Source organism: Theropithecus gelada, chromosome X, assembly GCF_003255815.1.
Source record: "Theropithecus gelada isolate Dixy chromosome X, Tgel_1.0, whole genome shotgun sequence".
NCBI lineage: Eukaryota > Metazoa > Chordata > Mammalia > Primates > Cercopithecidae > Theropithecus > Theropithecus gelada.
The window spans coordinates 31,602,427-31,625,625 of record NC_037689.1 but is presented as its reverse complement, the minus strand read 5'-3'; the positions used below and the strand labels follow the sequence as shown (position 1 = coordinate 31,625,625).

At 44.2% G+C, this 23,199-nt stretch overlaps 1 protein-coding gene across 1 annotated transcript in view; it reads right to left on the bottom strand.

Moving 5' to 3' along the window:
* WWC3 (WWC family member 3) overlaps window positions 1-23,193 on the bottom strand; it is a 128,584-nt gene extending 105,391 nt beyond the window's left edge. Inside the window, exon 1 of the mRNA XM_025372786.1 lies at window positions 22,964-23,193. The gene's annotated coding sequence lies outside the window, so the exon portion shown is untranslated. The remainder of the gene's footprint in view (window positions 1-22,963) is intronic.
* Between the last annotated feature and the right edge of the window lie 6 nt (window positions 23,194-23,199).

Below are 23,199 nucleotides of genomic sequence, written 5' to 3'. Positions count from 1 at the left end.
GGCCATCCCTGACAGCATAAAGTCTGGCAGAGAAGAGAGAAAAGAAAAATGCCAGCCAAATACATAAACCAAGTACGTTTCACCGTGATGTGCTTCTGCATGGAGTAAACAGTAACATGCAACAATTACACCAGAGCCAGCCTCCCCTTTTTTGGAGGGAGGTGATGGTTTTGAAATAGTAATCAATCTTTAAAACTGGTATACAGAGCATGTGCTAATGTATGACATGTATGGCTGACGAAGAGACTGAAACAGATTTTCCTTTGCCTTCTTCTCTGTAACACTGAATATGATGTATATAAGATAATCCTATAGAAAATGCATAGCAAAAACAATATGTTTTGCTGAAAAAAAAAAAAAAGGCTTTTGCCCCTGACATGGAATTTAACAAAACACATGCATTTATACGGAACTGAAGCCCTTTGAAATACTCTTTTTCTTCTCTTTTCCCACATATCAATATCTGGTCTCAGGAATCCCCATGTTCTTCCCAACATTTGTGCATAAGTAACTCATTTTAGACAGCAGGAGACAAGGGTGGGGAAAGGGGGGTCCAGGTTGTGGACTGGTGCAGAAGGTGACAGGAAGGAAGAGCGACTCACATGGAATACGGTAGGCTCTCCAGCCCCTATGGACTCAGAAGCAACAAGGGAACCACTAGGGTGGATCTCAGATCCATGGATGGGGTTTCCTCATAAGAGACTCCTGTGGGGCAGAAAACCCTGGGAACCCTCTCTCTCCTACCCCCATGCTCAGCTTCCTATCAGATGGAGAACTTTTTTCATTAGAAAGCTCCACCAACAGTCCCGGAACCATCCCACTTTCTCAGTTTTGAGCCCAGCTCTCAGCCATCCTTTGGAATTAAGGGTACTTTGGGTAGGGGCAAAGCAGGCTGAAGATATTGTTCTTCATGGAAGAAAACCTCAATGTGCCACATTGACATGATTAAAGGGACGTTTCAAACAAGTACTGAGAGTGCTCTCCTGACCAGATGAGTCCCCACAAAACTAAGCATTGCACCGCTCAAGGGCTCACACATGAATGTCAGGGTGCCCTTCAGGTGGACAAAGTGTCACCTCCTGAGAGATCTGACAACATGACAAGTCTTGATGGCACCTCAAGGGGTTGGACCACCCTGTCACACGAACCATCAGGACAAAGGGCAGCCTACTGCACATTTCACAAATGCTCTGCAAGGGCATTCCGGGAATGGGGAGCAGGAAGCTGATGGCAACTGATTCTCTACAGAGTCACTGGATTCTCTTTTTCTTTTTTCTTTTTTCAAAATTTCCCTTTGAACATAGGATTCTCTTTTTGATGTCACCTGTTCAGTCAGGTCACCAGTTACCTTAACAACTGCTTTGCCATGTATTAGTTTTATGTTTGTTCCCTTTGGGATGGAGATATATTATCAGAATCACCTGAGTGGCTTGATTGACAGGGGCTGTGTTTAAGAAAGCTTCCCAGGTGTGTTGTAAGAACCCCCAAGGAATGAATCGCTGGTCCTGTTCTTGAGCCTGGTTGCTAATGGAACCCACTAGGAGCAGTTTTCAAACAAGGATGCCACTTGAAATTCATTTATGTGCCGGGCATGGTGGCTCACACCTGTAATCCCAGCACTTTGGGAGGCTGAGGCGGGCAGATCACCAGGTCAGGAGATCGAGACCATCCTGGCTAACATGGTGAAACCCCGTCTCTACTAAAAATGCAAAAAATTAGCCAGGCATGGTGGCAGGCGCGTGTAGTCCCAGCTACTCAGGAGGCTGAGGCAGGAGAATGGTGTGAACCCGGGAGGCGGAGCTTGAAGTGAGCCCAGATAGCGCCACTGCACTCCAGCCTGGGCGACAGAGTGAGACTCCATCTCAAAAAATAATAATAATAAGTTCATTTATGTGGTAAGTATCTAGTCATGTTCTCATCACATTTATATATTCTAGTCTGAATATGTAAAGAACTCTTAAAAACAAAATGATGAACTAATTTTCAAATGGGCATGGGACTTGAATAGATATTTTTCTAAATAAAAAGATACACAAATGGCCAACAGTACATAAACAGATGCCCAACCCAATGTCATCAGTCATTGGGAAATGCACATTAAAACCACAATGATATGCCACTTCACACCTACTAGGTTAGCCATTTTTTAAAAAGCCAAACCAGGAAAAAAAAAAAAAAAAAACGCAAAATAACAAGTGTTGGCAAAGACATGGAAAAGCTGGAACCCTCCTATATTTTTGCCGGTGGGAAAGTAAAACAGTGCAGCCACGGCCAGGCGTGATGGCTCACACCTGTGATCCCAGCACTTTGAGAGGCTGAGGCGGGCGGATCACGAGGTCAGGAGATCGAGACCATTCTGGCTAATGCCTGTACTAAAAATACAAAAAATTAGCCAGGTGTGGTGGCGGGCGCCTGTAGTCCCAGCTACTCAGGAGGCTGAGGCAGGAGAATGGCATGTACCCGGGAGGCAGAGCTTGCAGTGAGCCGAGATCATGCCATTGCACTCCAGCCTGTGTGACAGAGCGAGACTCCGTCTCAAAAAAAAAAAAAAAAAAAAAAAAAACAAGTGCAGCCACTGTAGAAAACAGCCTGGCAGTTCCTCAGAAATTTACACATAGAATTACCATATGACCCAGCAATCCCACGCCTAGGTATATACCCTAAAAAACTGATTACTTCTACCTATATTTCATAGTAGCACTTGACAATAGCCAAAAGGAGGGAAACAACCTAAATGCCCACCAACTGAAGAACAGATAAACAAAATGTAAATGTAGCCTAGCCATACAATGAAATATTACTTGGCCATAAAATGGAATGAAATTTAGCCAGGAGTGGTGGCATGGAACTGTAGTCTCAGCTACTCAGGAGGCTGAGGCGGGAAGATTGCTTGAGCCTGGGAGGTCAAGGCTGCAGTGAACTGTGATTTACACCACTGTGCTCCAGCCTGGGTGACAGAGTGAGACTCTCTCTCAAAAAAAAAAAAAAAAAAAAAAAAGTAATGAAATATTTGACATGTTACAATACAACATGGATGAATCTTGAAAACATTGTGCTAAGTGAAAGAAGCCACAGAAGGGCATATATTCTATGATTCTATTAATATGAATTGTTTAATAAAACAATGTCTCGCCACCTCTGATCACTATTATTAGTGCCTGATTTTTGAAATGCCTGTAAGAACAGAACTCTCTACAATAAACAGAACTGGAACATCATAGGCTTGAAGCCACAGGTATCATTTCTATCTTGAGATCGATCTTGCTCCTCAGATTTCCCGCATGAATAGGCAAATCCATAAAGACAGAAAGTAGAATGGTGACTGCCTGGGGCTGGGGATAAGGAGAAATGGGCAGCGACAGCTTAATGGGTACACAGTCTTCTTTTGGGGTGATGAAAATGTCTTGGAACTAGATAAAGGTAGTGGTTGCACAACACTGTAACAATACCAAATGCCACTGAATTGTACACTTTAAAATAGTTAAGTGTTTAATGTTTAATTTTATATTCTTTTTTTTTTTTTTTTTGGAGACAGGGTATCTGACTCTGTCGCCCAGGCTGGAGTGCAGTGGCGAGATCGTGGCTCACTATAACCTCCGCCTCCCAGGTTCAAACGATTCTCCCACCTCAGCCTCCCGAGTAGCTGGGACTACAGGTGCGTGCCACCAAGCCCGGCTAATTTTTGTATTTTTTAGTAGAGATGGGGTTTCACCATGTTTAATTTTATGTCATGTTAATTTTACCTCGATTTTTTAAATAGAGGAAAGATGGATATCGGGGCTTCCTGGGCCCTGCTGATCAGAACCTCCTAGGATGGCACAAATACAAATATATAGCTCCCAGGTTCATCTAACATGCAGCTAGGATTGAAAAGCAGCAGGTTAGGATACTGTATACATGCACACACAACCTTCAATATAAAAGTGGGGGCCGGGTACAGTGACTCATGCCTGTAATCCCACACTTTGGGAGGCCGAGGCAGGCAGATCACTTGAGGCCAGGAGTTCAAGACCTGCCTGGCCAACACAGCGAAACGCCATCTCTACTAAAAATACAAAAAATTAGCTGGGTGTGGTAGCACACGCCTGTAATTCCAAGTACTCAGGAGGCTGGGGCATGAGAATCGCTGGAACCTGGGAGCCAAGGTTGCAGTGAGCCAAGATCGTGCCACTGTACCCCAGCCTGGGTGACACAGCCAGACTCTGTCTCAAATATATATATATCTCGTATGTTTATCATATACATCATATATCATATATGATAAAATATGATATATATGATATATATGATATACGATAAATATATGATATATATAAGAACTGTGGCCAACACCTCAGGGTTTCACCTGATGCTACACTCATCATGGATAAAGAGCATAACATTTCTGCCTGCTCGCTCTTCCTAGAAAAGAAAATGTGCATTTTAAAACAATCTAAGTAGATGTGCAACATTCAGAAAATGAAGGTAATGGCTACGTCGCAGATATGAGGCACTCAAAAGCAACATAACCAGAACAGTGAGTGGATTCATAATCATGTCCCCAGAATGATGAACACAGTTTAGTCTGCATAGTCTTCAAACAAACCAGAGAGTGGTGGTCACAAATCAGCGGACCACTGTGTGCTCATTATGAACACCAAATAAGGGCAAATATGAATGGGCTCTTAGGAGTACCAACAAGACCAGATGGGCAGGTAAACTTCAGTTGGAGCCATGGGCAGCTCAACAAAAGAAAGAACAATCTAACTTGGAGCTGGCTGCCATCTGTGGTTAGAGATGTTATTCAGCAGGAAGGACCCAGCCACATGACTGCGGATGGGCCAACGCTTTTTATTTGTGTGGGAAATCTGAGGAGTAAGACTGACCTCAAAATAGAAATGATGCCTGTGGCTTCAAGCCTATGATGTTCCGATTCTTTTCACTGTCCAGAGTTCTTATAGGCATTTCAGAAATCAGGTGTGAGTAACAGTGGTCAGAGATGGCAAGACATTGTTTTATTAAACAACTCCACTGGAGTAGAGGTAGTTACTATGAAGGATCCCTGTACATACAATTCATGTGCTCATTTATAAACAAACTATGCTGCAATTGACACCTTTTCCCAGCACCTTCTTTTTCTTGCTTCTTAAGAGTTCTTACTTTGATCCCATCTTTTGATCCCAGTAAGCATAAGACCTAATTAGTAACAGATTGATGGCCTAACAGGCATACTTCTGTTTCACCTTTACTTTCACAGCAAGTCATGGGAGGAAAAAAAGAACTGAAGAACACATCGGTTTCTTTAAAACCCATTCATTAATACGAGAACTATAACTTTAACGTAGGGCTGTCTTTTTGGTGAGAAAAAAACCCAACCACTTCTTACACCTCCCAGCTTTGCAAACATTACCGGCCAACCACTTCACAAAACCAATTCCAGTAACTCCTGTGCTTGAGGTACCATTATGTCATTGGTTTGCTTCATAGAAAATGCCCGGATTTTCATTTATTTATGTAGTTTGGAACAAGCCAACATACTCACTTTCTTTAACTCTGGGTAGAGAGGTAAAGCAACCCAACACCAGCTAGACATAAAAAAAGACTATGGAGAAGAGAGGAAAGACCGAGAGACGTGCTTGCTTTTTCTGCTACACAATCGATACTGAAGAGCTCCCAAGGAATCCAAGCTGTCTGTGAACTTCCTGTGGGTTTGGAGAGCGTTCTTCCACAAACTAATCACATGGGTCACAGAGGTGAAAGAAACAGCTTAGCTTTGGCTCTCCACCACCTGGTTGGGATTAATCTACATGGTTTTATAACTCCAAAAATGAGACAAAAGTAGCATTTGTGCTTGAAGTCAAATGCTAGGGTGTTATTTTCACTGATGCAGAAAAGGGATGACCACTCCAACAGATAGATGAGAGAAGGGCTACTAACCATTCCTAAATAAATGGGAAGAAGGTGATATGTTTCTCTACTTTACATAACAAGAGAAAAACTGGCCCACCTTAAGAAAATGCAGACTTTGGATTCCATCAAATATTTACTGAGCTGGCACTAGGTTTAGAGCTGAGACACTGACAATGACTCAGGAAAAACAAGTATTTTATCAGTCATGTGTTTACGTAAAACTTCAATGTCATCTATCTTTTAAAAGGAGCTGAGTGGCAAATAGCACAACAAAGAGAATTCTCTCTACTAGTAATTCTAAAGCATAATAAGGACATGTGTTCCTTTTTAAAAATTGAAAGTAAGTCTATCTAAAGCCTTGAGGTAAAACTGAGGGCCGGGAGTTGTTCAAACAGGAATTATTGGTTCTGGCCACTGCAGTCGCATTTTAAATGCAAGAGCTACTCTGTCCGCCTGTAACTAACTACATGTGAATGCAAGAAGCTATTCTTGGTAATCCTTGACATTTTTGTCAGTATGCCACGTCCATGGTGACATTTTGGAGGTTTATGATATGCGTTCAGTGGGGTGGTTTTCAGTGCCTTGGCTTTTAATATTGAGAATAACAAGGTGACAATCTTGGGTTAACCTAGCCAGGTCAATCACAGAATGATGTATCTGGAATGCCTTTTGAATCAGTATTATCTACAGCAAACCAAACAGTGTCACAGTGCTCCTGAAGAAAATGTACAATGTTCCCCTGGGGGAAAAATGTTAAAAGCACTGTAGAGTTAGCCACCATGGACTTCAGCCCTACCATTTTAGATCCAAACCACCCCAGCCATTAGAAAGCAAACGATCACCCACTTCTTTTTTTTAAATAACAAAATATCAGTTTCTAAACACAAGAACTTAAAGCATTACACACGCATTCCAAAAGCACATATGAATATTCTTTGAGACAGGGTCTCGCTCTGTCGTCCAGGCTGGAGTGCAGTGGCACGATCTCGGCTCACTACAACCTGTGCCTCCCGGGTTCAAGCGATTCTCCTGCCTCAGCCTCCCAAGTAGCTGGGATTACAGGTGTGCACCACCATATCCAGCTAATTTTTGTATTTTTAGTAGAGACGGGGTTTCACCATGTTGGCCAGGCTGGTCTCGAACTCCTGATTTCAGGTGATCCACCTGCCTCAGCCTCCGAAAGTGCTGGGATTACAGGCATGAGCCACCGTGCCTGGCCAAAGATGCTGTCTTTTAGGACACAGTCTCACCGCTAAAATAACAGGCATACCATGCATGCACTGCACAGTACTTCCTGTTCCACAGAACTCCTTACAGCCCCAGCAGCAAAGCTGAGAAGCAATCTGGGAAAAAACCCAGCTCCTCTGCTGATCCACACATGACAGCCTTGATATCCACTTTGGCAGAACCCTTTACTCCTCAAGCCAGCGAGGATTCTGAGGGAGGGTCTCAGGAGCTGGGGTGAAGCAGCCTCAAACTCTTGGGTCAAGTGATCCTCCCACCTCAGCCTCCCGAGTAGGTGGGACTACAGGTATGTGCCATCACACCCAGTTAATTTTTAATTTTTTGTAGAACAGGGTCTCCCTATGTACCCCAGGCTGGTCTCAAATTCCTGGGCTCAAGCAATCCTCCCGCTTCAGCCTCCCAAAGTGCTGGGATTACAGGCATGAGCCACGACACCTAGCCGACTTCTATTCTTAACATCTGTCCAGTATTAAGTGACTGCTAGTTATGGAACAAAGTCTAATCATATAATATGAATTTTTTTAACTCTCTAGCATCACTGAATGCTACAATTTCCAAGTTCCAGAATACTATGACGTTACACCTAGAAACCAGTAATTCTATACATACTCAGAGTATTTTCAGATTTGTGGCCAAGCTAATGCAACAATAAGGAAAGTGTGTGACACAAAAGCATTGGCTGTACAGTCATGCATTGCTTGCTGATGAGGATATGTTCGGAGAAACACATTGTCAGCCAATGCTGTCACCGTACAAACATCACACAGTGGGCTTATACAAACCTAGTTGGCACAGCCTACTACACACCTAGGCTATGCAGTAGAGTCTAGTGCTCCTAGGATACAAATCTGTACTGAATACTATAGGCAATACAGTAACACAATGGTATTTGTGTCTAAACATAGCTAAACATTAAAAAGGTACAGTAAAAATATGGCATCATAATGTTAAGGAACGACCACTGTATATGCAGTCCATCATTTCAGTGCAAGACTGTATTAACATGGTAAACGAGAATGACATCGGCCAGGCACAGTGGCTCACTCCTGTAATTCCAGGACTTTGGGAGGCCGAGGTGCACAGATCAAGAGGTCAGGAGTTCGAGACCAGCCTGGCCAACATGGTGAAACCCCGTCTCTACTAAAGATATAAAAAATTAGCCAGGTATGGTGGCGTGCGCCTGTAATCCCAGCTACTTGGGAGGCTGAGGCAGGAGAATCGCTTGAACCCGGGAGGCGGAGGTTGCAGTGAGCCAAGATCGCACCATTGCACTCCAGCCTGGGTGACAGGGCGAGACTCGGTCTCAAAAAAAAAAAAAAAAAAGAATGACATCAATCATGGGGTGGTAAACAGAGCATGGGTCAATTCCTCCAGCCTGCCTCCTGTCTTTGTAAATAAAGTTTTATTGGAACACAGCCAGGCCTGTTTGTTTCTGAATTGTCTATGGCTGCTTCTGCACTACAGCAGCAGAATCGAGCAGTTGCAACAGAATCTTCATGGCCTTCATTAACAAGTCCTATGGGCTTAAAAAAAAAAAGAGAGAGAGAAAGAGACAGAGAATTCTATGGCTTTCAAAGCCTGAGATATTTACTATCTGGCCCTTGACAGAAAAATCTCAATGGCTCTGCTCTAATCTGTTATCTCTCTTTAGTAACATTTCACTTCCAGCAACTTCGCTTCCCCAGTCACAAAATCATGAGAATGCAAAGAACAGTTGCTCAGCGAGGAAAAACAGTTATCATAAATCCTGAGCCCTTGTCTTTATACTGCTGAGCCTCCAGTGCTACTCAACTACAAGGAAAATAAGGAGGCAACTCAGAAGCAGAAGTGGAATCATGGAGAGAGGGAATTTTTAATTTTTTTATTATTATTAATTATTATTATTATTATTATTATTATTCGAGACAGGGTGTCACTCTGTTGCCCAGGCTAGAGTGCAATGGTGCAATCTTGGCTCACTGGAGCCACTGCCTCCCAAACTCCAGCGGTCCTCCCACCTCAGCCTCCCAAGTAGCTGGGTCTTCAGGCACATGCTCAGCTATTGTTTGTATTTTTTGTAGAGACAGGGTTTTGCCACGTTGCCCAGGCTGGTCTCAAACTCCTGGGCTCAAGTGATTCACCCGCCTCGGCCTCCCAAAGTGCTGGGACTACAGGCATGGGCCACTGCACCCAGCTAAGGGAGGGAATTTTGATAAGCAGAAGACTAAAGATGCTGAGGTGTCCCAAAGCTGAAGGAGTATGTAATATGACCACAAGGACAAAGAACATGTGAGTGCCTGTTCTGCAGCAGACACTCGCCTAAGATCTTTGCCTAATCTTATTGAGTCTTCATGACAACCCAGAGGGCAAATGCTTTGTCCCCATTTTATGGAAGAGGAAACTGAGGCTCACAGAGCCCAAATAACCTGCCTTAGGAGACACAGCAAATGGCAGTCCCCAGTCGGACTCAAAGCTATCCATGTCTGAAATCAGGGCTACCCACACCTAGGTAGTCCCTGCAGTTAGTGGTACAGTAAGTAGTAAGTCCTCACTAATGTTTTCAATAGATCCATGGAAACTATAACTTTAAGCAAAACAACACATAAGGAAACCAATTTGACCACAGGCTAATTGGTATTAACTAGAGTTAAGTTCCTACAACCTATTTCTCATCACAAAAACATCACCAAACTTCTAAATAAAGACCCCTAAACACTTCTAATGTTAAACATTGAAATAAACGTGTGAAACAAAAGAATGTTAATATTTAAAGGCCAAGTATCAATTGGTCATTTATCCACAAAATTCACTTGACTCCAAATACTGCCAGGTAACCAGATATCACCTCAACTTTATAAAACAAATAGTGGTACTAATGAGTCACCCTATTAGATAAATGCCTCAATGAAAAAGTTAGTTGCCTTAGTGAAAACCCCACTATATTTTTAATTTAGTAATGATTACTAGGTTATTACATGGTGGTATCCTCCCCTTACAGCTGGCAAGACTCTTGGGCAATGTTAACATGTGGCTTCTTGGCAAGTTTCCCTAGCAATTGTATGGACATTTCGAGAAGCCCAAAAAAAGCTTTTTGCATGGTTAGAGGCTGCCAAGTCTAATCTATATAGTCTGGTTTCTCCAACTACCAAATCAAGGTAACTACCTGAATTTAAAAACAGATTTGCTTTAAAAATTGTTTGTAAATGCCCAGGCGTGGTGGCTCACATCTGCAAACCCAGCACTTTGGGAGGCCGAGGCAGGCAGATCATTTGAGGTCCGGAGTTCGAGACGAGCCTGCTCAACATGGTGAAACACCATATCTACTAAAAATACAAAAATTAGCCAGGCATGGTGGCATGCACCTGCAGTTCCAGCAACTCGGGAGGCTGAGGCAGAAGAATTGCTTGAACTTGGGAGGCAGAAGTTGCAGTGAGCCAAGACCACGCCACTGCACTCCAGCCTGGGTGACAGAGTGAGACTCTGTCTAAAAACAAACAAACAAACAAAACAATGTTTGTAAACTATTGAGGTATAACCTGCATACGATAAACTCTCCCATTTTACATGTAAGATTCAATGTTTTTTATAAATTTACTGACTTATGCAACACACAATCCAATTTCAGTACATTTCCATCACCCCAATGACATCTCGTGTGCCCATCTGCAGTAACCACCTTTTCCACCCCCAGCCCCAGGCAACCACTAATCCACTTTCGATCTCCATGGATTTGCCTTCTCTGGTCACTGCAAAAATCAAATCATGTAATTATATTGTGTCCACATCTGCTTCTTTCACTTAGTATCACATTTTTGAGGTTCATCCACAGCTCCCCTTTTCACGTGAAACCTATCTAGTGCTTGTGTATCCAGTGGCTGCACACCACGGTTTAAAGCTGGGTTGGGTATGAAGGAGGGGAAGAAGTGGAGAAAGCATGGAAGGTTCTCCCTCAATCACTGTTGAATTAATCCTTTATGATATACCTAGGCTAGTGATGGTGAATATGTGAGCGTGCATTCATTCAACAATACAGAGTGAGTGCATGGCAGACATCTCTGGGGTGTCTGCTCATTTCAAACCAAGCCTCCATTATTCTGGGAACCACAGCTGGGCTTCCAGAGAGCTCTAATCCTCCTGAAAGCATATGCAAGCCTCTGTGTGCTGGCGCCTTTTTCCGAACACAGAATCCCTACCTTGTGTCAGATTTCCCAGGGTCCATGATTCCAAAATCCTTTAGCATCCCTGCATTCTACTGTGGAGCCTTGGAGCAAGTCTAACAAGGCTGTCAACTGCACAAAAGAACACTCACCAAACAAAGATGAAGGACAAACTTAGAAATATTAGGTTGAACCATACAAATATCAAGAGTTTAATAGTTCTAAAAAACCACTGGAACTGAAAAAGAACATTACTAGAAAAACTGGTAAAATTCGAATGTCTAGAGTTCAGTTAATAGTAATGTTATCAAGGCTGGCTTCTTAGCTTTGACAAAGAAACATCACCACAGAATATACTATGGTGATATTAGATGTTAACACCAAGGAAACCATCTAATCTTTGCAACTTTTCTGTAACTCTAAAATATTCCAAAATAAAAATATATTAAAACAAACAAATTAACAAAAAAATTGGGTTTTATTCATTCCATGCCTAGAACTATCTCCTAAGGCAAACATGAAAAACAGAACTACAGAGGAAATAACTGCACATAGGCACCATTATAATTTTAGTACTTATATAACCATAAATATCAGGGTGAAAAAGACAGGAATATTTATTAAGTGAGGGGATAGCAGCTCAGTGGCAGCCTAAACCTCTGATCTTATGCCAATCATGAAAACTACGGGGCGGCAAGGAACAGAAAATACATGAGTAAGAATGCCTTAGCTGGCTGCAAATAACAGAAATTCTAATTTGACTGGCTTTAAAGGATAAGGGGATGCTGTTATCACATTTCACATAAGAAAATGTACTAAGGGCAGACAGCTACCAAAGCTTAATTCATCCATCCACCCACCTCATCAAAGATACAGACTTTCCACTCCACCACCCTCAGCTTCTCAGCCAGCTCCCTTCTAGTTTTGGGGGAATCAGTGTGGCTGCCCACCTCCAGGTTTCCATGGAGACAGAGCATCAATCAGCAGGAGTTCCTTCCACGTAGGTCTATGGGGACAAGGAGCCTTCTCCCCAACCATGCCTGTCTCATACCTCCCCTCACAACTCGTTGCCTGGGTCTGAGTCATGTGCTCCTGCCTCAGCCAATTGCAGGCCCAGATGCTGTATGATTGGCTTAGAGCAATCTCAGGCACTGTTGATATTAGGGGCTGGATCATTCATTGCTGTGGTGGGGTCTATCCTGTGCATTGTAGGATGTTCAGCACCATCCTTGACCTCTACCCACTGGATGCCAGCAGAACCTATCCCCAGGTGTAACAGTCAAAAAAATCCCTCCAAATGTTTCCGAATGCCCTGGGTGTAGGGGGAAGGAAGAGGGAATCCTCCTCAGTTGAGACCCACTGGCTTAGGGCAATCAGGTCACCCCAATAAAATAGGTGCTCTGACAGCTTACAAGGAGGGACTGCTCTTGAGAACATCAGAATAGTGTACATGAGGAAAACTCAGTGAAATGCAGCAATACAAAACGATCATTACAAATCAATAAAACCTGTCTCTACATACATAATTACATTCAGCAAACATTTATTGAGGGTCTACTATATGCTAAGTACTATATAGACAAAACACAATAAAATCTAAATGAGATTATTTAAATTTATTTTTAAACTATAAATAACTAGATCTCTGCTTGGTTCCTTCATTCTCAATCTCTTTTTCACTTTTTATTTTGGAATAATTACAGATTCATAGGAAGTCGTAAGAAATATACAGGGAGGTCTCTGTGAAATGTCTGGAATAAGCAAATCTATAGAGATGAAAAAGCAGATTAGCAGTTGCCAGGGGCTGGGGGTATGGGGGCTGACTGCTAATGAACACGGGGTTTCTTCATGGAGTATTCAGAACTACATAGGGGTGACGGTTGCACAATCTGGTGAATATAACAAAACCCACTAAATTGTACACTTTTATTTATTTTTATTTTTTGATTTTATTTTTTTGAGATGGAGTTTCACTCTGTTGCCCAGGCTGGAGTGCAGTGGTGCGACCTCAGCTCACTGCAGCCTCCGTCTCCCAGGTTCAAGTGATTCTCCTGCCTCAGGCTTCTGAGTAGCTGGGGTTACAGGTGCCCACCACCACGCCCAGCTAATTTTTCTTATATTTTTTTTAGTAGGGACAGGGTTTCACCATGTTGGCCAGGCTAGTTTCAAACTCCTGACCTCAAGTGATCCACCCACCTCGGCCTCCCAAAGTGCTAGGATTACAGGCAAGAGCCACCGTGCCCAAGGTAAATTTTATAGTATGTGGATTATATCTCAATTTTTTTTAATGGAAATAATTTTTAGGGCAAATCCAGTTGACCCCATACTCCAAGGCCTCCCCCATGCTGGGGACAGGCACCTGTCCACAGGACAGAGCTCTAAGTGGCAGAAAGAACACGTCTCTTGCAGTGACTATGTGGTCTCCTGGCCCAGCTCCAGGCCGCCTGGAAACACCACACCCAAGCCAGTAGATGCCCTCTTTCCTAGAGCACGGAGCCTCGTGCGGAGGAGCTGCTTGGGGCACCTCCGCCTGCCTCAAAGATCTACCCACTGCCACTGTGTGGCTGGTGACCCCAGGCTTGGTGCAGCCATCTCCCCCGTTCATTCTTAACATCAACATCCCCACCTCCTCCCCATGCTCTCTCTCAGTTCCTTCAGTTTTAAAGAAATGAAAAGAGAACCCTCCAGATGAAAAATGCTGGAGATCCCACAGCTCCATAAGCGGCCTTTCAAGATGTCCTTGCCCTGCATCTGTAGAATTTCTGAGCAAAGGCAGAAGCACTCCACTTCTCTCACCCCTCCTTCCTCCACAGAAGGGAGAACCGAAGGAGGGGTGAGTGAATGGCTCGGAGCATCTTAGGCAGCCTGATCACTCCCTCCACACACAAACGCACACACACATACACACACATTCGAAAGGCCAGGCCAGCTCTCCGGGTTGCTGCAGAACACAAGTGTGAACAGATAGATGCATTTTCTTCTGTTCCACTGCATATATGTATACTCTTGACAGTAAATACCTATCAATTGAGAGTATTCTAAGAATTGAAGAATACACTCATAGTAATACATGTTCCCAGTTTCATATACTGGTTCAGGGTTTTTCATATAAATATGTTTGAAATTTGTTCATGGAAATACAGAAATCAGGTCTCTGTTGCATAGTATCTCAGGAACTGACAACAGGCTTGAAACAAATTCAGCCGCTAAAGATGAAGCATTGTAACCAGGTGGATAGAGGTAGCTCAGCAGTTCTCAGCCAAGGGATATTGCCCGCCCTGGGGGCCATTTGGCAATGTCTAGGGACATTTTCGAGACAGCTGAGGGTGGGGAGTTTGCTACTAATATCTAGATCTAGTGGGGACAGACCACGGATGCTGCTAAACATCCTATGCTACGTATGACAGCCCTAACAACAAGGAATTACCCCACCACCAGGGTTACTTTAGACCAGAGTTGAGAAACCCTGGTCTAAAGTAACACGTTCAGGATTGCTTGAGCCCAGGAGTTGGAGGCTGCAGTGAGCTATAATCATGCCACTGCACTGCACAGCCTGGGCAACGGAGCAAGACCCTGTCTCCAAAAATAAAATAAAACAAAAATAACACTTTCTTGGTTTGGACACCTTTTAGGACATTGCACATCAGCAATACAGTAACTTGAACAGCTCAACATGTTTCTCTATGTAACCGAGTTACTGAACACACAAAACCACCACCACCAATGAATGCTTCTGAGTGGGGTTAATAGAAGGATTTTCGGTTGGCCCCAGTGAGTCCTGGCTCCTCCTTAGGTGCTAGTAAGATTCCTCTGCTGCCCTCCTGATTTCACCTGCCTTCGTTCAAGCATTAGTGAAATCCTCTGCACCGTGTTTCCTTCACAATGTCTCTGACACAATCCTTGCCTTTTCTAGCCCAAGTGCCCCTGATTGCTCTAATTCAGGCCTGTGACCACCTGAGAAAACCTCCAATAGTTTCCAACTGGCTTCTTCTCTTAGCAAGCCTACCTCTCCCCACCCCCATATTTGGCTAGCTCATCAACTGTTTTTGGTACAGCACATCTGATGCGAATCCCAATGTGAGTGATTCTCCATGCTTGCACAAGAAACGAGGACCCTCTGGGGGTATTATGAGAAGCCAGGGAGAGGAAAAAAGGTGTAAAATGCTTCGCACAGTACCTGCCTAAGCATGTAATAAATGCCAGCTGCTGTGTTTGTTATATAGACACCAAGATGACCAGATGCTTCCATTCTCACTAAGATAACAATGCACGTGGGGGTGTTAGCTTCCTACCGATGCTGTAACAAATTGCCACAAACCGAGTGGCTTAAAACAATACAAATTTATTACCTTACAGTTCTGGAGGACAGAAGTCCAAAATCAGTTTCACTCGGCAAAAATCAAGGTGTCAGCAGGTCTGCATTCCATCTGCAGGCTCTAGGGAACAGTCCATTTCCTTGTCTTTTCCAGCTTCTAGAAACTGCCTGCATTCCTTGGCTCATGGCCACTTGACTCCAACCTCTGCTTCCGTTATTACATCTCCATCTCTGACTCTGACCTCACCCTCCTCCCTCCCTCTAGTAAGGATGCCTATGATGACATCAGGCCCACCTACATAATCCAGGATCATCTCCCTATCTCAAGATCCTTAACTTAATCACATCTGCAAAGTCTCTTTTGCCATGGAAGGTTACTTATTAACAGGCTTCAGGGACTACAACTTGGACATCTTTGAGGGGCCACTATACCACAGTAAGAATTAAACATCAAACAATAATGAATGCAAGATCAAAATAACTAACGGGTATAGCAAAGTGTAAGGGGCATGCACAGTTACCTAGCCACAGTTACCTAGCCAATGGACAGTCAAGAACAGGCAGGAGACCTGGCTCAACTCTGAAGTCGAACAGACGCTGACCTCATTGGCTATAGGAAGTGAGGCTACTGAGTTAATCTCCCTTGGCCTCAGTTTTATCACATGATCGCCTATACCTCATGTAGCCATCATGGGCTTTCAATGAAAACATTCATGCAATTCAACCTGAAAAAGCTGATAAAGGAAAAAAGAAAGAAAACATCCATGCAAAAGCCTAGTGTATTCCACACATGTCCGTCACAATCACAGAGCCAAGGGATCCTGGCAGGGAGAAACATGCAGACAGGAACAGCATGGTGAGGTCTCATGGAAAAGAACACGAGCACAAGGTAAGCCCCACAGCAGCCTGTCTGGTGTTGCCCAAACCCTGGAAGACTGCCTTAGACTCAGAAATTGTGCAACAAACAGTTGTTGAATGAACAAATAAATGAATGAATGAACAGAGGCAGGATGCTTAAAAATCGTGTGGATTGGGCAGCTGGGTGGCGTTCTGGAAAGAGCACCCAAACGGGGGTCAGACGACCCAGTTCAAGTCCCTTGCCCTTCTAACAGCCAGCAGAACATACCCATTGGCTGTGGCTGTCAAGTAGAAAAAGAAATTTGAGTAAGATGATCCTAGCTCTTCCAGCCTCAAAGCTGTGGGACTCTGAGCTACAAGCTCTGGCCTGAGTCTTACCTCCCTTACATGACAGCTCTGGGTCAGTCGAGTTGACTCATTCCCTCATTTATTCCGAACACACCCAGTACTTCCTCAAGGCCAGCACTTTTCTCCTGTTCCCCCTTATCTTGCCCAGATCTTGCTTTTTTTCAAAAAAAGAAAGAAAATCCCACACCAAAAAACCAAGCATCAAACTACAAACTATCATTTCTATGGCTGGTAGTTTCCCTGCATGAGTCTTGTGTGGTTTACATTAGTGGCACACTAATATACTAACTGAATATATTAACTCAGAGTACCTTGACCACTTTATGAAAAGGTATTTAACGGATGGGCGCAGTGGCTCATGCCTGTAATCCCAGCACTTTGGGAGGCTGAGGCAGATGGACCACCTGAGGTAGGAGTTCAAAACCAGCCTGGCCAACATGGCGAAACCCTGTTTCTACTAAAAACACAAAAACTAGCCAGGTGTGGTGGTACACACCTGTAATCCCAGCTACTTCGAAGGCTGAGGCAAGAAAACTGCCTGAACCCGAGAGGGGGAGGTTGCAATAAGCCAAGATCGCACCACTGTACTCCAGCCTGGGCAAGAGCGAGACTCCGTCTTAAAAAAAAAAGAAAGAAGGCCGGGCGCGGTGGCTCAAGCCTGTAATCCCAGCACTTTGGGAGGCCGAGACGGGCGGATCACAAGGTCAGGAGATCGAGACCATCCTGGCTAACCCGGTGAAACCCCGTCTCTACTAAAAAATACAAAAAACTAGCCGGGCGAGGTGGCGGGCGCCTGTAGTCCCAGCTACTCTGGAGGCTGAGGCAGGAGAATGGCGTGAACCCGGGAGGCGGAGCTTGCAGTGAGCTGAGATCCCGCCACTGCACTCCAGCCTGGGCGACAGAGCGAGACTCCGTCTCAAAAAAAAAAAAAAAAAGAAAGAAAAGGTATTTATCGTTGGGCAGAATATATGGGAAGAACACTTTTGCCTCTTTTGTAAAGATTCACTGTCTTTGACAGTTGTGTTTACGTGTGCGTCTTGCAGGGTTGTGTGGGTATTATCCTATTGATGGACTGAGTGGATCATCCTATAGATGATCTTGCTTTTCTACTGCTGGAAAAGCACTAGAACCCCTCACCCAGAAGGATGGGCAAGGACAAAGATAACCCCAGGCTCAAGTGAGCCCACCTTTTCTCTGAAGTGATCATTATCCGAGAAATTGAATCAATCCTGGGATGCCTTGCAACCATTGTTATCTTCACTTCATGTGTCTGTGTGCCACCTCCCAGACCAGCTTGGTCTCCACATACTGTCCCTGCACACAAAAGGCCAAGAATCTCCACAAATATTTCTTCACTTTATTAGATTTAAACGGGGATAACTGAACTCAGTAGAATTGAACTTTGCTTTTATTCCATCAGATACGTTTTATTGAATTTCTGGGAAAGACAGACACCACTAGCAAAAGGACCTGGAATGGAAGTCAAGAAGCCTACTGTAGGCTCACCAGATGACCATGAACATGCTGCTGACCCATGGTCTCCTAAAGTAGAACCTAACTAGAGATGGTGATACGCGTTATTTCCACTTCCCAAATCAGAGTAAAAGGAAGGAGAAGGAAACTTGAAGATTTCCAAACATCCAGGAGCTATTTTTGGAAATGAATTACTTTTCCTTTCACTTTTCTTTGAAAAATAAATAAATAAATAAATAAATAAATAAATAAATGGAAGGAAAGGAAAAGAAAGATGTTAGACCAAAAAATAAGGGTTGATGATCTAAATGGAAGCAAGAGACGCTTCTTAGAGGGACTGACCCCTTACAGCCTTAAAAACAAGATGCTCCCCCATGTTCATACAAACACTATCTATATAACCTTAAAAAAAGAAAAAAGGAGAAATCACTACCTGTTTATCAGAAAGCTCAACCAGGACAGTTTGTATAATCCAGAAATAGACTCTGCAGGATAAATATAGCAAACCTCCTATTAGTTAATACTGAATAACTAAATAAAGGTTCCAAGAAGGTAGCAATGATGTTATTTGGCTGTTAAATGGGGATCCAACCTAGCAAATTCCAGAGCTATGGATTGTTTTCCCCTTAAAGCAAAAGAGTCTTCAGAAGACTTGTAAGATACCACAGAATTCCTCCATGAAGCACAGGTCAAATCCCATCTGGTGAGCAAATGGGTCCCCAAAAGCTTATGCCATGACATGATCTTGCTCTTCCGCCATCAGCATGATTATTTACACTTTGATCTCAAATGTGATATCATCCACCATACTTAAGCTGCCCAGAGCTGGCATTTCCAGTACCATACAACTCCACCTGAGCTACAGGAAATGGAACATGAGGTTTCAACCACTCAGTCCATCTATAGGATAATACCCAAACAACTCTGCAAGACACACACGTAAACACAACTGTCATAGACAGTGAAACTTTACCAAGGGGGCAAAAATGCTCTTCCCATATTTTCTGCCCAATGGTAAATACCTTTTCATAAGGTGGTTAAGGTACTCTGAGTTAATATATTCAGTTAATATATAAGTGTGCCACTAATGTAAACCACACAAGACTCATGTAAGGAAACTACCAGCCATAGAAATAAGTTAACTTTGTAGTTTGTTTTTTGGTTTTTTGGTTTTGTTTTTTTTTTGGTGTGGGGTTTTGTTTTGTTTTTTGAGACAAGGTCTCACTGTCACCCAGGCTGGAGTGCAGTGGCACCACCACGGCTCACTGCAGCCTGGATCTCCCCAGCTCAAGCAATCCTCCCAGTTTGGCCTCCTAAGTAGCTGGGACTACAAGCACATGCTACCCTGCCCACGTAATTATTTCATTTGTTTGTAGAGACAGAGTCTCCCTATGTTGCCCAGGTTCATCTTGAACTCCTGGACTCAAGCAATCTTGCCACCTGGGCCTCCCAACGTGCTGAGATTATAGGCATGAACCACCACGCCTGGCCTAACTTTGCAGTTTTTAACCAAGTTTTTGGGTATGATTCCCAGTAAACCATGAAAATTATACGCACAGTATCAATCTATAGAAACAGTGAATTTAAACTGAAGGTAGGTTTTTTTGTTTGTTTGTTTTTTGAGACAGAGTCTCACTCTGTTACCCAGGCTGAAGTGCATTGGCGCGATCTCGGCTCACTGCAACCTCCCCCTCCCGGGTTCAAGCGATTCTGCTGCCTCAGCCTCCCAAGTAGCTAAGACTACAGGCGCACACCACTACACCCGGCTAATTTTTGTGTTTTTAGTAGAGACAGGGTTTCACCATGTTGGCCAGGCTGGTCTTGAACTGACCTCAAGTGATCCACCCACCTCAGCCACCCAAAGTGCTGGGATTACAGGCATGAGCAACCACGCCCAGCCAACCGAAGGTAGGCTTATAATCAAACTAAAAAATTGTTTTTAAAATATTGAGATTTTGTATACATCTGTATCCACATCTGTAAAGATGTCTCCTTATATCTTCGTTGTAACTTTAAAAAGCAGAGTTACAGTAAATTCACGGACATGCTCTGAGCTGGCACTATCAAATGTTAAACACAACACTGAATGGAATGACTATAAAACTCGAGATTTTGTTTACAGCCCTTGGACCATATTTTATGCTATACAGTTTTTACCAAAGTTTATATGAAATGATGTTTAAAGTCAACAATTTTCACTTAACCTACTACATTCATTTATTCCACCACAATTTCATTTTCTTAAAAAGAAAAGAAAAATGCTATTATTTATTTGCCTTTCTCCTGTCAGGTCTCTATGTGGAAGCTGTTTGGTGAAAGTCCTCATATTTCTTGAATACCATTTTCCTGTGTGTGACTCAAATGCAACTCAAAAAGGGTTTTAACTGTCAGATGCACATGGAGAAAACATTGCCCTCTGACATACAGTTCTTCCCATATAATAAAAGTTAATTACAACTTTAAAGGATAACCCGCCACCTATAAAACTCAGCCAGGTTCTGTTTTGAAAGAGGAAGAAGAATGACTATTACAGCCTTCAGCCGACTCCACTTAAATGTTTGTGGCTTGCTGAACATTCCATACATATTTCGGGCAAGGTATTATGGGAGCTGAAGTTCAAGCTGTCCCCTGCTGAATTTTCACTCACTATAAAAACAACATCTCATAAAAGTACACACATGTTTTTACTTTACAAAAAAAAAAGGTAAAATATCCACTTTTGTTCACTCAATTGACACTTTGAGCATTAGAACGGAGATTTTTAAAAAACCTATAAGTTATTGTCTGAAAAGTAACAAATCAATTTCTGAAAAAAAAGGAATATAGGAAATGTGTCTGAAATACATGGAAAACAAGATTCTCCAAGCTGATTTTTGTATGGTCCATTCACGTTTGTCACAGGTTACACCATTAAAAAGAAAATCCTCACATTGATATCTTTCAGTATGAATCTCCACTCCAATATAACCACAACTGTTTTATGTTACTCTCGGAAAGTGAGCCTTAGCCTTTTCTAAGCAAAACACTATTTTAATTAGTTCATTTTCCAGTTGTTTGGGTTTTTAACATACATACGGTATAAAAGGGCACTGCATTCCAAGCAGTTCTACCAATTCCAGAACCATCCAAGGGCTGATCAAACAGCTGGGGTTCTAGCCTTTGGTTAAAATTATAACATGATCTCACCTGATTTTCAAAATAACTAGGCATCTTTTTAACCCATAAAATTGTACTAGAATTGATATAGGTTTCTGAGCCTAGAGGTTTGCAATATTCAGCGAGAATGTTAGGGAACCACGATCTTTTTGTTTTGCTTTCTTTTGTTTTCCCCTGCTTGAACTCAGAGAAATCTTCAAACAATTCAGCAGCTTCTCTCCTCAAAAGTTTATTTTCAGACGCCAGTGCCATGCAGGTAGGAGGAAGCAGGCACAATGTCACTACACTGGGCCTCTGTAAGTCTTCAAATCACTGGGAAGCCTGTGGTGTTTCCTTTTTGGCACTCAGGCCCTGGAAGAAGAGTTGCTCTAGAGAGGACAAGACATCAGATAACCTGCGGAAACACTTCATGTCCACAGAATTCCCAATTCCACACAAAATACGTCTCTGTAAAAGCAGTTGAACAACTGAAACCCATAGACAATCGAGCGAAAAGTTAAGGAAAAGCTTCATTACATGAAATTAATTAAATGAAATCTGGTAGTGCTTTCAGAAGAGTCAGTTTTTACTTGATTGGGTTTTTATACGTGAATAAGACAGCTTTGTACTCCATGCATCTTTCACAAAAAGGAAACTTAAAATACAACTCTTGTTTTTCGTTTATTCCAAAAGCATATGGGACTAATCATATTGCATTCTGGCTGCAGTACAGAAGGCTATTTCAAACAGTTTTAACTCACGAGTTTTAAGGCGCTAAAGAGCAACTAGAGTTTGGGAACAGACTTCTCCAACTCCAAAAGGGTTGGGAATCCCTCAAGGGCCCGTCTGGCATCAGGTTTTGGATGGAAACCAGCCTGAACCCGCCAGACAGGGAACCCGCACCCCAAAGCTGGGGCGCACGTTTGTGATCCAAGGTGACAGCTCATCTCGCCACCGCGGGGCTGGGGACACCCGCAGAACCAGGGCCGGGCCAGTGGGCCGCAGACGCCCGGGACCGGGATGGGCGAGGCTGCCGCAGAGAAAGGAAAAGAGGGCCATCTGTCAGCCCCAGGAGAGGAAATTCCAGGCGCCCAGTTCCCAGGCGCCGGACAGCGGGTGACGTGAGGGAACCGAATGAGAGGGTCCGCCCAGCGGCGAGGGACCGGTAGGCGGCCAGCCTCGGCGCTCAGAGGACTCGAGGCCTGGAGAAGGGGCACCTCCATTCTTGGTCAGAGCCCTGGGAGTCGGGGTATTGCGAGGGCGGATCCTCTCCCGGACCCCGGGAACCAAACATCTTCACCCAGCCCAGAGGGCCTCCTAGTGTCTCCGATTCTCTCCCTGGGCCCAAGGCATAGGGGCGCCTCGATCGTAGCCTGGACCGGAGCACTCCAGGGAGTCCCCTGGTTCCGGGGATGGAGGCGCTCCGAGCTCTGCCCGGGCCCGGGGGCTCTCGGCGGCCCCGCGCTGGGCGGGGCGTGTCCCCAGCGCATCCGCGGTGGCGCCGGCCGGCGGCCCGGGTCGTAGCGCCCGCGCCGAGTCTGGCGCCCCCAGCCGGCCCGCTTACCGGTCGCGGGGGTCGATCCACGACGTCTGGCGCGTGTTGTGGTCAATGTAAAAGACGCGGCCGTCGTAGTCTCGCGCCTCCTCCCAGCCGGCGGGCAGCGGCAGCTCCGCGCTCTCCCGGGCCCGCGGCTGCTGCGCGGAGGGAGCGGGGGGCGTGGGGACCGCGGCGGGGGGCGCCGGCGGCGGCGGCGGTTCCCGCTGGGGCTGCGCGGACGGCGGCGGCTCCCGCGGGGCCTC